At 41.5% G+C, this 12,954-nt stretch overlaps 1 long non-coding RNA gene across 1 annotated transcript in view; it reads left to right on the top strand.

Annotated features, from left to right (window-relative positions):
• The window catches only part of LOC128119165 (uncharacterized), a 52,169-nt gene extending 41,804 nt beyond the window's left edge, over positions 1 to 10,365 (top strand). The window contains exons 2-3 of the long non-coding RNA XR_008221485.1: positions 6,349 to 6,413; positions 7,770 to 10,365. This is a non-coding gene — a long non-coding RNA (uncharacterized LOC128119165). The remainder of the gene's footprint in view (positions 1 to 6,348; positions 6,414 to 7,769) is intronic.
• Positions 10,366 to 12,954: the final 2,589 nt, after the last annotated feature.

Genomic DNA, 12,954 nt, shown 5'->3' with positions numbered 1-12,954 from the left:
CAAAGTACTTTGAGATTCTATCTTATGAATGTCAGAATGGTTAAGATCAATGACACAAGCTCATGCTGGCAATGTATAGAGCAAGGGCTACAACTCTTCCATTGCTGTATGCAAACTTGTACAGATACTATAGAAATCAATATGGCAGTTCCTCAAGACCCAGCTATACCACTCTTGGGAATATACTCAAAGGACACTCCATCCTACCACAAGGACATTTGCTCAATTATGTTCATTGCATCTTTATTCATAATAGCCTGAAACTGGAAACAACCTTGATATTACTCAACCCAAGAATGGATAAAGAAAATGTGGTACATTTACACAATGTATTTACATAGCTGTTAAAAAATGAAAATGACATCATGAAATTTGCAGAGAAATGGATGCAACTAGAAAAAAAAATCAACCTAAATGAGATACCCTAGATTTAGAAAGACAAACATGTATTCACTCATAAGTGGATATTAGTTGTTAAGTAAATGAAAATCAAGCTACAGTCTATAGATCCAGAGAGGTTATGTAAAGAGGAGGGCTCTAGGTATAATGCCTGGATCTTCCATGGAAAGGAAGTAATTCTATTCTATTGTATTGTATTCTATTCAGATTTTGCAGGTGGACTGGGGGCAGGGAGGGATGGGAGCAGGATGCAGGGGAGATGGGATGGAGTGAGAGAGTGCAGGGAGAGATAGATGCAATTGGGGGACATTTGGTGGCAGTGTGGAAAACTAGTACAGTAGAAACTTCCTGGAATCTATGAGGGTGACCCTAGTGAGAACTCCTAGTAATAAAGGATACAATTTGAACTTTTGTAATAAGGCAAGGGTTTTAGTGGTGCAACTGCGTTACATTCACTTGAGTGATTGGTCAAGGGCTTCCCATGGAGATCCCTAAACAACCCAGGCTGATACTAGGACAAAGGGTTGTTCTCTACAAATGGATAGTAGGGCCCCACTGCTGAGGACAACATCTACATCGTTGAACATGGAGAGGTTGAGCTGGTGCCTGCATGGAGCCTTCACCCCTGCATTCTACTCTTTGGTGTGGGAACATACTCTGCACGCTACTACAAAAGAAATATGGACATCAACCCAGTCACAGTACCCTTGACCTACAATCTGTCCTGCTTGCAAAATTTATTGGGGCAATGGTGGCACAGAACTTGTGGGAGTGGACAACTAATGTCTGATTTAACTTGAGGTCCTCTCAGTGAGAGGGAGCCCATACCCAACCCTGCTTGGAATGCCAAGAACTAGAGACTGGGTAGTCCAGAGACCTGGAGTAGAACCAAACATGACTGGTCTAAAATAAGACAGAAAAACAGAGAGAGAGAGAGAGAGAGAGAGAGAGAGAGAGAGAGAGAGAGAGAGAGGAGATGATTCCTAGTGATATTCTCTTGTACTCATAGGTTGTTACTTTGTCCAGTCATCATCAGAGAAGCTTCCCCCAGCAGCAGATGGGAGTGAATGCAGAGACCTACAGCCTGATATTATGAAGATAGAGTCTAAATTAGAGGTCTCCACTGAGTCCCTCTTCTAGGAGCTCAGGGAACCCCACAGAACAGGGATGGGAAAGATTGTAGGAGTCAGGGGGAATGGAGGACACCAGGAGAACATGGCCCACTGAATCAACTAAGCAGGGCACATACGGTCACACAGAGACTGATGTGCCAAGCACAGGGCCTGCATGGGTCTGTACCAGGTCCTCTGTATATATGTTATGGCTATTAGCTTAGTGTTTTTATGGGACTCTTTTTCAAACTTTCTTTTTATTTATTCTTTGTGTCTTTCACATCATGCCTCTCAATCCCATTCATTTCCCATCCCTTCACATTCACCCTCCGCCCTTACATCCCACCCCCCAAATAAAATAAAATTTAAGAGAAAAAAAAAGGAAAAAAAATCAGTCACATCATGGAAGCTGCAGTGTGACACAGTGAGTCACATTGTAAACCCTTTTATCCATATGTCTTATTTGCAAGTCCTCATTCCAAAGAGTCATTGGTCTGGTTTGAGGCCTCTGGTTTCTGCTACACTATCAACGCTGGGCACTCATGGGGACTCCTCTTGGATATCCTGTTCTTGCCCTGTGTTGTGGAGATCCTGCAGTTTTGGGTCTGCAGGATCGGCCCCTTCACATGCTCCGGCAGATCATAGATGGGGTGGATGTTGAGGTGGGCTTACTCATAACCCTGGTTGCAGGGTTGGTCAGCCCTCCAGTTCTCCCCTGTCCTTACCACCAGGGTGAGCTCTCCAGCACTGCCCTGGCCAGTTCCTCTTGCAGCAAAGTTCTCCTGCTTTTGTTCCCTCAGGATAGGCTCTTCCATACCTACCCCATCAGGACCAACTCTTCTGTGTTACCCAGGTGAGGTGCAGGGCCCACTCTCCTGAGTGCTGCAGCTGTGAGGGGCAGGCCCAGTTCTCCCACTCTTATGACCTCAGGGCCAGCTCTCCCACTAGCTACAGGTGGTTGAGGGGTAGGGGGGAGCATTTCTCCCCTAGTACACCACCATATGGCAGATGAAGGGTGGGGCCAGATTTTCTATGCTTATGTTCTCAGGCCAGCTCACCACTGCTCTCCCCTCCCCCCGTCAATAGGGTCAGCTCTATGGTGCTGCCCAGGAGAGGTGCAGGGCCCAATTTCCTGAGTGCTGCAACTGGTAAGGGGGAGGGTCAGCTCCCTCAACCACCACAGGTGGTAAGGGCAAGGGAGGGCATCTTTCCCTTACCTTCACCTCCACATGGCAGATGAGGAGGGTGTGGCCAGTTATCCCACTCTCACACCCTCAGGACCAGCTTTCCTGTGTCTCTGCCAACAGGGTCAGCTCTACTGTGCTGCCTAGGCGAGGAGCGGGGCCCACTTTCCTGAGTGCTGCAGCTGGTAAGGGGGAGGGTCAGCTCCCTAGTCTGTCACAGGCATCAGGAGCTAGGGGTAAGGGGAAGGGACCACCTCTTCCCTGTCCATGCCTCTGCCTGACAGATGAGTAGTGGGGACAGCTCTCCCATGCTCACAACTTAGGGGCTAGCTCACCCACACCTCTGTCAACAGAGTCAGCTCTATCGTGCTGCCCAGTCTGTTGGTTTTATGCGGCACTTTTACCCTTCGAGGAAAAGTCACGAGGCACAACAAAACCCACTGTAAGAGTTTTATTAGGAGCGGGGAGGGACAGGATAGAATGTGTGTCAGGCCTGCTGAAAGGACATGTGTGGAGGGGGGGAGGGTACATGGGACCTGCCTTTTATAGACTACCCTGCGCATGCGCACATAGGCCCACATGGCTACTCCACACATGTGCATAGATTACATGATCACACTGTGCACAAATTACGTGACCATGTAGCACATGGATTACATAGGACGTAGAGCCCGGAAATGACTAGGTGGAAGTGACTAAGTGTCTTGCCAGGGCATGCACGATCATGGGGGCATGGCTAGAATTCCTATCATCCCGGACTCTTTATTTTTGCAAAAGATGGCAAATGAGTGGGTATGGGTGTGTAGTTTCTCCTGGAAACTGTTTCCAGCTGACTTGGTGGGCATTGGTTGACTCTTGGGGGGTTCGAGAAGGGGGCTTCTGAGGTAGATAGGCATCTTGGGATGGTGGATTGTCATCTGCTGCTTTGGAGCTGTCCATCTTTCTCAGCTTGGGACTCTGACTGCTTGTGTCTGAGTGAGTGCTAGTGAGACAGAGAAAAGCTTAGAAAATAAGAATTATATATATTTTTTCCCCTTTGGGAAGTCCCAGAGTGAGGGAGGAGGTCCTGGGACCAGGAAAGTTTGGGTTCTACTTATCTGAAGCAGATCTGACCTGTCCAGATGGATTCAAGCTGGTTTCTGGAGCTTGGAAGAATTTTTAAACATATTAAGAAGCAGCCATGGGAAATTTAAAATCTTGAGCTGGTTACCATGATATTGTAATGTTTTAGTACTCTGCTGTATTGGTTAATGTTAGAGAGAGAGAGACAGAGAGAGACAGAGACAGAGACAGAGAGAGACAGAGACAGAGAGACAGAGAGAGAAAGAGAAAGATTTGGAACATGTTTTTAATTTTTACTTGAGATAAGCCTTATCTGAGACAGATTATTTTAAGGCACTTTTTTTTGGTGTTGTTGTTTGCTTATTTATTTATTTACTTTTCCTGAGACAGGGTTTCTCTGTGTAGTTTTGGTCCCTGTCCTGGATCTCGCTCTGTAGACCAGGCTGGCCTCGAACTCACAGAGATCCGTGGTAGTGCTGTGTTATTCATTAAGCAGTGCTGTTACCTTGCGAGAAAGGCCATGAGGCATGATAAAACCCCACTATCAGAGTTTTATCAGGAAAAAGGAGGGACAGAAGAGAACGTGACCTGTGGAAGACATGTGCAGAGGGGGTGGGGAGAGAAGAAGGGGGAGGAGTCTGTGTCCCGCTTCTTATGGATTCCCTTACACATGTGCATATAGGCTTACGGAGCTACACCGCACATGTGGGTAGATTGTGTGATCACACTGCGCGCAATGTAGGCTGCAAGGCCCCTTACTTGGCTACTGAACTGCAAATGTTCGGTCATGTAGCTGGGGGAGTGGCCAGGAATTCCAACACAGTCAAGGTGCAGGGCCTGCTCTCCCAAGTGCTGTGGCTGGTGAGGGGCAGGGGCAGCTCTCCTGCTCTTATGACCTCAGGGCCAGCTCTCCCACCTGCCATAGGTGGCAAGGGGTTGGGGGGCATCTCTCCACATGCCACTATATGGAAGATGAGGGATGGGGACATATCTCCCATGCTCATGTTCTCAGGCCAGGTCATCCTCGCCCCTGTCAATAGGTTCAGCTCTACTGTGCTGCCCAGGGGAGGTACAGGGCCTACTTTCCTGAGTGCTGCAGCTGGTGAGGGGGAGGGTCAGTTCCCTTTCCAGCTGGAGACAGTAGGGGCCAGGGAGGAGGGCATCTTTCCCCCAGTCCCATTACACACTGCAGTCAAGGGAGGCAGTACCAGCTGTGCCCCTCTCACACCCTCAGGGCTGGCTCACCCACATTCTGTGGGCCTCCTAACTGTGGGAGCTCTTGGGGCTCTTTTCCTCCTGCTGGGTTGCCTTGTCCAGGCTTGGTGTGAGAGCTTTTGCCTTGTCTTACTGTATTTTGTTTTGGCATGTTTTGTTGTTGTCTCTTGGAGGCCTGCTCTTTCCTGAAGGGAGCCAGAGGGGGAGTTGGTCCCGGGAAAAGGGGAGGAGCGGGAACTGGGAGAAGTGGAGGGAGAGGAAACTGGTGAGAAAGTATTGTATGAGAGAAGAATCTATTTTCAATTTTAAAAGTTGTTTGATAATAGCTAGTAAAGAGGATTTAGATTTTCCTCAAGTGGTAATTGCAAGACATTACTTCTGTTTTGGATTTTTGAGAAAGGGTGTCTTGGAGCCTAAGCTGACCTCAAACTTGATTATATTCAAGGGTGGCCTTGAACTGCCCATCCTCCTGCCTCAGCTTTCCAAGAGCTAGGATTACAGTGATAAGCTAACACATCCAGCAGAAAGAACTTTTTAAAATTAAGCATTTCTTGGTTCATGTTTTATGTTTGTCACTTATTTGGAGAACTCTGAGACTTGCAAAATTTCCAAACAAAAAGACATTTCAAAAAAGCTTAGAATCTATGACAAATAAAAAGCTAGTAAATGAATGAAGTAATTTGTAGGAAGCAGATGTCCATTCCAGTGACCTATTTCACTCCACTTTATCTTTGTCTAGTCTAACAATGGGAATGTGATGTGCACCTAATTTTTCTCTATCATATATCATCGATCTCTTGAATATTGTCTAGGTAAATTTCTTGTCTCTAGAAATCTATATCCTGAAGTTAAAGATTCTAAAGTGTGCCAGAAATCATCATTTGGATTACAAAAAAATCAATAGGCCATTATTCTACCTAATAAAATTTTGCAGAAGATAATAATGCATAATGCCCTGTTGAGACATGTGGTACCTGTATATAATGTATAATATTTCACAGGAAACAGAAGCCAATGAGCCTTCAAATGGCAAAAAGTATGACATTGAGTTGAGTATGGAAATTCTTGAAATTTTCATTAGTGAAACTCATTCATTCATGAGTCTAGAGATAGTGAAATTTTTATTTCTTTATATTCAATATGAAGAAATAACATGTTATGTTTTTGTTTATTCACAACATTTATTGGACATCTATTGTATGTCAGAAATATCCTAAAAACTAGGAGTAGGTATGTTAAGCAAGGCAAAATCTTTGCAAGATAAATGAAACAAACTCCATAAAGTAGCATTTGACAGAGTTTGTATTTCCCCAGCCCAGCCTCTCTTGGTTCACTTGTTTCTGATAACTTCAATATACCTTTCTGTCTAACTTCAGATTACAGATGCCAGAGTTCCTTCTTTGTACTTCTTTACCTACACTCACTCTTTTGAAGATCTCAGGTAGGTAAGCATTTAAACATCTGTGTGTGTTTGACACCCAAATGCATTTCTCCGACTTTGAATCTCCTCCATGAATTGCCCACCCATAGTCAACCACTCACTTCATATCTCATCTTGGATGTCTAAAATGTCAACCAAACATATGCACAAAGCAAACACCATGGGACAGTGGGAGGAAAAGAGGTTGTAAGATCATTTGGATTGAGCAAATAAAAGACTTTTCAAGTTAAACCAAAGAATTAAAAACTTACAGAGAGTTTTGCATGGGTCTTAGCATGTTTCACAGGAAGTGAGAAGACTGGCCCTACTAGCAATTGGGTTGCATTCTAAGGAGGACGGACTTGGAGCAGAATAGTTAAGTTTAGATATGGTTGAAGAGAAGCAAACACCTGTCAGCCAGCATGTGCTTGCTAAATAGATAGTGGAGATTCAGAAATCCTAAAGGACAGTTAAGTGGACAGTAAAGCAAAAACCAAATCAGGACAATGCACCCTGTGCTGATAATAGAGCTCATCATACACAAGTGTAATTTCATCATTAGCATCCCCAACGGGACTGAAAAGAGGCTTAGGTCAAAGACTTGGAATATTTTATATTTCTTTTTTTAATCTCCAGCTATGAGTGTGTGAGCATGATAATAGCATTGTGTGAATACCTAATGAATGAATGAACACAAATGGAAGCAGTGACAGAGAAGGGATGTGAATGAGTGGTCTGAGAAGACAAAGGGAAGATATATCAAGTTACAATTTAAAAAAAGTGACCAAGAAGTTTGGCATTTCAAGAAGATAGAGCAGCTCAAAGAAATTTGGAGCACTTTATTTGGGCTTGCAAAATACAACTTAAAATGTAAAAAAAAAAAAAGAGAGAGAGAGAGAACAAAATAGACTTTTATAGGAAGATATCATGTCAAAGATGGATGTATTTGTAAGCCACCCTAAGATTTGTTTGCAACCAGGAGGCCACAGAGAGTTTTCAGCAAAGAAGTGACATGTTTAGGCTTACATGATAGAGCACTGATCTGGAGGTGGTTTTGACTATGCAACACAGGATTTAAGAAAGTTAGTTATTGCCTGGTTTAACAGAGTAGTGAGATGTTCTGTTGTGCATTAACGTGGCATCTTGGAGTGGAATCAAGTTAGGACATTGAACTGAAGATCTCCCTAATTACTTCATTTGTTGTATTTGCACCATTTGACCCATACCTACAGACTTGCCTTTGCTCTGGGCTTCTGAGCACTGCTCTATTCATAGACGTAATTAAGAAGGAAGACCCAAGAGCCCAAAGTATTGAAAAGCAGGGTCAGCTTTGCTGTTCTCTCACCCTAACTGCATGCCCTGAATTTTTTATTCCAGATGCTGCCTGAGTTCTATAATCACACTTCAAGCTCCAGCTGTGGATCCAGGAAAACTGAGACTGTGTCTCACTGCGGCTAATTGCCCTGATTACATGGTTATTGTTAGCCTGTAATGTTTCGTATGAATTACAAAAGAGTCTGTAGACTCACAGAACTAGAATTTCACACTTACTTCCTAGCTGAGTACTTTATTTTCTTAGCCAACTGTATAACTTAGATACTTGCCACATCATTGGATCTCAGCTTCATGGCCTTTATCTTGCTACCCACTGAATCTTCTGGCTGCAGGACAGTTTAGGATTTTAAGAGAAAATAGTTTTAGTTCAAGTTTCATTTTCGAGTATCTATGTAAAAACATAGGTCTCACCCGAAAGAGAGTAAGAGACAATTTTTTCTAAAGCCCAATATAAGTGACCATGCCCAGGGAACACAGATTCAAGTAGTTCCATGTACCATGTTCCATTGGGAATGTGGTTACATGAGATTTGGGGCTTGCATTAGAGAAGACATCAGGTAGGTGGGTTTTAGCAAAATGGGAAAACAGTTCCCGATCTCTGATGTTATCTGGTGACATGCTCAAGCGTTTGGATCCTTGATACAGAGCAGTTTACTAAGAATACATTTTAAAGTTTTGATAGTTGAAGAATGTTGAGCCAGACATAGGTGTAGGCTTTGGAAGGGGCTAAAAAGATCGCAAGATAATTTGTCTCTAATCTGCAACTGCAGTGATGTAAACTGCAATAATATCAGTTCTCCATAATCAGCTTGTTCAGTCTTTATATTTGACCTTGTAGAGTCTTTAATGCAAGTGTGACATTGTTTTCCCCTTCTGGAAATGTTCATTCACAAGACCAGCACTTAAAATTTTCAGTTAAGATTTAGGAATCATATGTCAAGAGTTTAATTGCTTTTCTTGTGTAAGTTTCTTACACATAGTGTTATTAGCATTTGGCATTAGCTAGGCGTGGTAGCATGGAGGCTGAGGCAAGAAGATCATGATCATGACCATGACTGCCTACGCTAAATCAGATTCAGTCTAGCCTGGCATACACAAAATATTTGGTCTTAAAAAATAAATGTTACCAACAGAAAAAAAAAAACAGATATTACTGGGAATATCACTCAATTGATAGAGTGCTTTCCTATCATGCCAAAGTCCTGGGTTTGAAGTCTTGGGTCGGATCTCCAGCACCACATAATGGTTCACAACTAAAATCCTAGCACTTTGGAGTTGGAGGCAGCAGGAGAAACAGGAGCTTAAGATCATCTTGTTGTCTTTTACTATATAGTGAGGTCTGGGCCATACTGGTCTACATAACAACATGATTAAAAATATTTTTTTTAATTTTACGAAAAAAATGAAAGAAAAGACTGGTAGTTTTGTCATATAATTAAGCTGCTTTTCTGTAATTAATTTAAATCTGTTTGATTTTCTTCCTCAAAGTTGCCATCTAAATCATAAATCTGATATTCATGTGTGAGGAGGATCTTCTCTAATATTTATTTTACCCTATTGTATAAAATGCATTTTTTTAAAACCAGGACTGTATACATTAGTTTCTTAGCTTTGCAATAATGGTATTATGTGTGAGACAGTCTAGCGTAGGAATTGCTTAGCAAGCTCAGACTCTGCTTAGCTTGGGCTGTGCACAGATTGCTTTTCTAAGAATGCGCCTGGCAACCTTGGATCCCTACCTGTTTCAGGCTGCAACACATCCAACTTCAAACAGTGGGGTAGTTTTCCCCTCTCCACATAGTAACTCCCTTCTTGTGCTCAGTTTCTATTCAAACATATTCCAAAAAAATATTCAGTAATGGTAGGCAAGGCACAAGCCAGCTTAAATTAGTATTGGGTGCATGAGCTATTAAGGCAAGCTGGGTCATCTGAGTGAACTATTAGGGACAAATCTCTATTTACCATCTTACACCTCTGCATAGCCAGGCACACATGTGATTAAAATCAAATACATCATGGGAAGAGACATGTGCACTGAGCAAAGGCTTACGTAAATAGAAGCCTGTCAATCAAAACAAAAACTGCTCGCACTAAGCCTCTTGGCAACAGCTCCTGCTCTCAGGCCCTATGAAAGAAATAACCCCAGGCTTTAAGTATGGAAGGACCCTACTGTTCTCTTACAGCACATCTGATCTGTACCATCGTTTTCCTTTTTAATATAATTTTCTTGCCTCTGGTTTGCCATCCATGTTCAACTCTTCAGTCCTATGAATAAATGCCAAGAACTTGGAACACCCTAGTAAAAATAGATAGCAACCACAGAAACAAAAATGTGAGGTGTGTGTGTGTGTGTGTGTGTGTGTGTGTGTGTGTGTGTGAGTCCTCTGTATTTGTAGTAGAGTTTTATAAATTTTTTATTAAATCTATTGGTTAGATTTTAAAATACACAAATCTTTTTGGAAATATTTATATTGTATTTTAATATCTTTTTCTTTAATCTTTCAGGTTTTATTTGTTTGTGTTTCAGGACAAGGTTTCTCCTTGTAGCCCTGGCTATCCTGGAACTCACTCTGTAGACCAGGCTGTCCTCAAACTCAGAGATACATCTGCCTGTACTCCCGAGTACTGGGATTAAAGGTGTGCACCACCACCTCCCCAATTCACTTAACCTTTCGATGTCTATTTTGTGTGAAAATTTTGTGAGCGGTTTATATGGGTATGCACATGCCGTGGCATATGTGTGTCAGAGGACAACTTTGGGGAGTCAGCTTTGTCCTTCTGGGGATTGAACTCAGACTGCCAGTCTCGCACAGGTGCTGGGACATTTTGCTGGCCTTTTCTGTCATTTCTCATTAGTAAAGTATTTGCTTTCTCTGTTCTTTCTTTGTTTGGCTCTCATGTTCATAATCCAGGAGGTCCAAAAATGCATGATTGAAGTTACTTTAAAGGACCCTCTCACTGTAATACAAGTGTTCTTGAAAATATAGGACTCAGGGTTGGAGAGGTGGCTCAGTGGTTAAGAACACTTGTTCCTTCACAGGACCCAAGCTTAGTTCCCAGGTACCCATGTTTAGTAGTTCACAACCACCTACAACTCTAGCTCCAGAGGGCCTGACAGTCTCTACTGGCCCCAAGGGCACCACACACACATACCTATAAGTAAAAATAAATATTCTTTTAAAAACAGAAAATACAGGACTTCTACAAACATAGCACACTCTTTGCATGAACACGATGTAACATAATCAGGAGTTTGAGGAGACCGGAACTGGAGAAACAGTCAGTGGGTGGCTGTTAAGTTGTCAAGTAAATATTAAGAAAATGTTAGTGTCTGTTGATTCCCAGTAATGGAGGGACTGAGTGACAGCTATTAAGAGTGTCTAGTTGTCAAATGCTGAACACTGAGATGTTTATCTACTATTGAAATTAAGCATCGCCATTGGTTGGTTTGAACTGTGCATAAGACAACTTTATAATCATAGTATAGCAATATTTATTTTATGTTAAAGACCTGGTGGATAAACTTCTAGGCTTCTTATCAGAGGTATTTTGATATATAGACATTTATTCTGTGGTCCTGAAAAACAGAAAGAATAACTACTTTCGATAAGTTCTGACTTGCCCAGAATAACACATAGAAATAGACAGTGACATTTAAGATCTGGAATGAAATTTGTATACTGTCATTTCTATCCACATTCCAATAAGGAAAACAAGTCATAAGGAGAAGTATAACCTCTCCAGAGAAAGGAAGGCTTTGGAACCATTATCTGCTGGGTAGCATCTAGCCAGAAGATGCTCTTACAGACACCATTATTTCTTTGTGCTTCCTGCTTATACAGCAACATTGTTACCCTTAGGCTTCTGCACCTTGTTCTGTTGATCTTTATGAATTTTTAAATGAAATCTGGAGAGCAGCTGGATCTTTTCTTTAAAATTCAGCTTGAAGTAGACTATATACATACATTTCAAAACTTGAAAATAAAATTGTATATATTATTGTATAAGTTATTGGCTCCTGTCCTCCTTGTCCCACAATGGGAAATTCTACAGAGGTTCTCAATTGGAAGAAATGTGTATTTCAACAGACAGTCTCAGGTTCCATTCAATGTTGGAATCTATGGTTGGTCTTTTGAATGTTTGTGATTAGAGTCTGAATTTTTACTATTGTGAAACTGATTAATAAAATGGGTATTATAATAGTACAAATGGATATAAATATATGAATATTGGTTTTAATTATTTTATGTATTCGTTTTTTTTACTCCTTGTTTTTACCCTATTTTCATGTTATATATTTAATTTTTTTCTGTTTGGTGATCTATGCATAGTGTTTGTATATATTTAAGAGTACAGCAATTTAATTTATAACTTAATACAAGTGTCATAGCCATATCAGAGTGACTACTATTTTATTACTTTTAATCTTAGAGAAATATAACAAATAGCCAAGTATTGGAAATTTTTTTATGGTGAATATGAGTCATTTTCAGGAATATAGTCACAAGAATCATAATTCATACTGCCAGGAATACAAATGTGATACCTCTATGTATGAGAATCATTTGAATTAAAGATTAATATAATGGGTTATATAACTAAAAAATCGTAAGCAAAATAAAAATTTCTAGTCCAATCATGTAGAAAAACCAAAAATTATAGAATAAGGTGCGAGAATATGGAGATTTTTCACTATTACTTAATAATGATGGTTAATCTTGATTGCCGACTGATGAGACTTAGAATCGTTATGGAAACCAACTTCTGGGCATGTCTGTGAGGGACTTTGTAGATTCCGTTAACTGGTGTGGGAATACTCACACTGAATGTGGGCAGCATGATTCCAAGGGCTGGAGGCCTGGACTGGAGACAAGGAAGAAAGCTAGCTGTGTTCCAGCATTCATTGCTCTCAACTTCCTGACCAACATGCAATGGGACCAGTTGCCTCCAACTCCTGCAACCATGCCTTCCCTACCATCCTGGATTCTACCCTTAAACTGTGGGCTAAGATAAACCCTTCCTACCTTCAGTTATTTTTATCACAGCAATGAGAGAGAATTCACAAATACAAATATACTATGATGAAAAAGAATTTGTACCAGGTACAAGAAAAAAAAATAAAAGAATAGTAACTGTAAAACAGATATTTATCACAATACTTAGAACATTGCTGCTTTTTAATTCTAAAGGAACAAAACACATTCAATTTTAGTGTGTGTGACTGACC

The sequence above is a fragment of the Peromyscus californicus genome, unplaced genomic scaffold (genome assembly GCF_007827085.1).
Source record: "Peromyscus californicus insignis strain IS unplaced genomic scaffold, ASM782708v3 Scaffold_23__1_contigs__length_62951481, whole genome shotgun sequence".
In the NCBI taxonomy this organism is placed as follows: domain Eukaryota; kingdom Metazoa; phylum Chordata; class Mammalia; order Rodentia; family Cricetidae; genus Peromyscus; species Peromyscus californicus.
The sequence above is the reverse complement of the archived record's forward strand: the minus strand, read 5'-3'. Positions and strand labels throughout refer to the sequence as shown.